This window comes from Vicia villosa, unplaced genomic scaffold (assembly GCF_029867415.1).
Source record: "Vicia villosa cultivar HV-30 ecotype Madison, WI unplaced genomic scaffold, Vvil1.0 ctg.000048F_1_1, whole genome shotgun sequence".
Taxonomy (NCBI): Eukaryota; Viridiplantae; Streptophyta; class Magnoliopsida; order Fabales; family Fabaceae; genus Vicia; species Vicia villosa.
This window is the reverse complement of record NW_026704980.1, coordinates 144,977-149,123: the sequence shown is the minus strand read 5'-3', so window position 1 is coordinate 149,123 and position 4,147 is coordinate 144,977. Positions and strand designations below refer to the sequence as shown.

General features: G+C 31.6%; 1 long non-coding RNA gene across 1 annotated transcript; it reads right to left on the bottom strand.

Moving 5' to 3' along the window:
* Window positions 1-782: 782 nt before the first annotated feature.
* Window positions 783-3,751, bottom strand: LOC131622986 (uncharacterized). The gene is made up of 2 exons (XR_009290060.1): window positions 3,461-3,751; window positions 783-3,128 (listed from the first exon to the last, which is right to left on the bottom strand). It is a non-coding gene; the product is annotated as an uncharacterized LOC131622986 (long non-coding RNA).
* Between the last annotated feature and the right edge of the window lie 396 nt (window positions 3,752-4,147).

Sequence of the window (4,147 nt, the reverse complement as noted above, 5' to 3'; positions counted from 1 at the left end):
TGTAGTTTAAATAAAAAATTTATTGTGGTGATAGTGTCCCGTAAAAATAGTGAGTTTATGCTAATTATAAATATTTATAATAATTCATTGATTAAAATAAAAAAGATATTGTAATAATAGTGTCCCGTACAAATATCACTGATAACTATAAACATGTACAAAAATTTTGTTGAATAAAATAAAAAATGTATTGTAGAAGGATTTGCTACAAAATTTATAAATTTTCAAATATATAATTGGTAAAAACTTAAAACTTTAAAATTTAACATCTTTTATTGAATTAATGGTTAAAAATGTATTGTGGTGATAGTGACCCGTGAAAATAGTGAATTTCAGTGACAAAATTCATAGGAGTTGGTAATCACTTCAGCAACTAAAAATTAATTTCTGAGTACGTAAAGAAGCTGAGGTGCATAATTTGCATCAGGGCCTCACCAAAATTAATTTCTTATTTATTTATCATGAATACAAAATGAATCACTTAAAATCAATGCATAAAAGAATATGAAAAACAATTCACTTTTAATTTGTTTGATTAAACCATATACCCATGAACTCAATAGTGATTTAAAGAAGGCTGGCGTTATAAATTCGATTTTTTCGGTTGGCATGTTGAAATACTCATTACTAATGTGGTATGTATGACACTAAAGTGGTACATATGATTTTGAAAAGAGTTGTGATATTTAAACACCAAAATTTTAAACATTAGTGGCATCATATATAACTTAATCCCTAACACTATAGTGACATCATATAATTTTAAACACCGTAGTGCATCATATATAAACCTTGGAAGTGGTACATTTATACTTTAAAAATTCAAAGGTCACTGTATGGTATCCAATTTGCTAGTGTTCAAATATCATATTTGTTTTGAAAACATTGACTACCAGCTAGTTAAATACCTATTATTGATGTTAACAGTACATAACAGGTCAAAACCTAAAGGTTAATACAGTTGTATATTAATACTATAAATCTTGGCTGCAGCAAGAAACTTATCATTTTAACTGCATTTTCCTGAAGGCACGTCCCCTCCTTACTTGGTAGGAGTTGGTTCATTATATCCAAGAAAAGTGATTGACAATGACTTTGTACCACACAACAGTTTTCCATCAATTTAGGATTTTCCTACGACATTGTAAAAAACTCCATGAACAATACATATAACCTGTAGACCAAATATAAGCATAGTAATATTAATATGTTTCAACTTTAAATTAGATGATGTCTAATAAAATATAAGCATAATAAGTTTAATGATGTTGAACATAAGTAGATTCATGACCATCCAATTTCTGTGAAGGCAAAAACACAAGCTAAACTTATCTTCTCTCTCTTTATTTCATTTGGTCTGAACTTGGTCAAATGAGCAGCATATCCACTGCACCAGCAAAACCAAATGAGCAGCATATCCACTGCACCAGCAAAACCACTACACCAGCAAAACCACAACGAATCCTTGATCAATCTATTATCTTGCTATCAATCAATTTCCTACACCACAAGATATACAGACTAATTACTTGTAGATAATCACAAACTTACAATAGTGCTACCACAAATAAAGAGCAAACTATAGATTTGAGCATGGTATTAAGATTAAAGACATTAACCAATTTTAAAAACCAAACTCACTTCCAGCTTCTGTGCAACAAATATCAAGAAAAATAAATTTAAATTCAAGAGCAACTGCATTTAGATTCAGCGGTCCTGAGAATAGAAGACTTTGAATACTCTATATAGCCACTGCACCACACATGTATCCATGACATGAAGTAATTTTAGAACATTCTCAAAATTTGACACATGTATCCATGACATGAAGTAATTTTAGAACATTCTCAAAATTTTAAAAAGTACCTTCAAATTCTCTTCATTAGCAGTAGCTTCAAGTAATGAAAAGTCCAATTTCCCTATAATAAATGATCTAAAATCACTATAATGTGCTTTACGTGTAAATAATAATCTGTTTTACCTATGAAGAAGTCCGATGAATGACCCCTTATATCTGTTACGGTGCCTCATGGCTCTTGTGTGATGATAACACCAGCAGCATGATCCCATATTTTCTCCTTGTGATCACCCCTTGCAAAATTGCATGAAGGCCTCAACGTCCCCACAAGCTATTGCCACGGATTTTACCATGCTTTAAACTCTTAATGGATTATTAGTGCATATAAATATGATGAATATGAGCTTTTTCATGAACAAAAAACTATACTGCCAACAAAATTGCTGCTTTTGGAATGTCAACAGAATTATTACAATCTCGAAAGCTTTCACTACCGACATATTTTGATTCAGACTTTTGTACATAGAAATTACTGCAATCTCCATGTATATATGATGACAAAGAAATGTTAGATTAAATTATAAGTTGATTCCCAAACACTGCAGCAACGTAGAACACAACAGGACTTTTGATCAACTTTCTCTAAACTCTGCTGATCAACAATCTTCACAAAAAATGTATCAAGTTAGCACGGGAAAATTAATTCATATCTTAAATATATTCAGAGTTGATGCAAATTTTCAAACATATATAATTGAAAGGATAAAATTTCACAGTAGATGTTTTCGCTAGTAAATTTCACAAAAGGTTACTGACACAGAGTTTCCCAGAAGATTTTCAAACAATATTTCAAGAATATAAACTGGTTTCTGATTATCCAGTAGCATCATATTGCTCATGACATAGTCCATCTTTTTTACTTCTATTCCAGGACTAATTCCATTAAATGGTATCCTTATGTACAAAACACAATCAACAAAACAAACACATCATTAACATCAATAATATTCCCAGAACATACCGATGTCAAAGTTACAAGCATTCATTTAAATTAACCGAACCTGTTCTCTATAGATGTATAACAACAACAACAAAAACATGCCTTCATCCTTGTCTCAGTCCAACACAACAACTACTTCCTCTTCCTTGTTTATCTAATCCGAACCGAAAATCAACAAACATCCACAGTACCAACCCTTTGGCTTCTCTCAACTTTTTCGGCCACGAATACTCCCTCCAACCACTGTGTTTCAACAATCATCACCGGCTCACTCTCGGTTCACACAAAAACGACACCACACCGCAGTTTCTCTGTGTTTCTTGCAAAAATCTGAGAGAATGGAAAAGTGAGAAACACTTCAAAAACACCAAAAAATATTTATCCATTCTCAAAACTGAAATTAACTTATTTATTGTATTCTCGAAACAACTTATTCGTATCAGTCCCAAAACAACTTATTCATATAAGCTATAACAAAAAGTGAGAAAAAAGTGGTCAAGAAAGTGAGAAAATAAAAAAAACGCAAAACATTGATAACAAACTGTAACAATCCTTCACCAATTCGCAAAACACAGTATAAACATCAGTCAATAACAACAAAACAAATCAACACAATAATGAATTCGTAAAAAAATGAGACGAAAAAGAAGAAGACGACTCACCGAAATAGCTAAATATGCCGACGAAACCGGCCACGGTTTTCTTTCGTCCACCACCCTCCGACGCTACTTTTTGAAACCCGTCGAAACAAAAATGTAACCGGTTCATTAGGAAGACTGTGAGATGTGAAATTAGTTTTTTCATTGGAGGTGGTGGTGGCCATAGATATGAGAGAGAAAGAAAGTGATGAAGTTGTTAGGGTTTGAGAGGGGAAAGAAAGAGAAGAAAGAAAACGGGGAGAGAAAGAGAGAATAGGGGAAAGTGTGGGATGAGAGAGCCGACTGTGAGTGGAAAATGAAAAGGTTGAACAATAGCTTTACCCGGGTAAAGAGAAGTAAGAGGGGGAAAGTTTTTTGAAAATAAGTTGCCACTTGGATGAAAGGAGATATTTGATTGGTTAGTATAATATTATTTAGTAAATTACGAAAAAGGGTCTTTTATAGTAGAAATGAAATTTGATTAAAAGGGTAATATAGGGTGTTTGGTGGCATGTTTCATTGATAGGTAGGTAGTTGATATATATATATATATATATATATATATATATATATATATATATATATATATATATATATATATATATATATATATATATATATATATATAGAGAGAGAGAGAATATCGTCCTTGCTAAGATGTTTAGTATAATAATCATCTAACTCATGCTAAAATTATAAAATATCCTACCT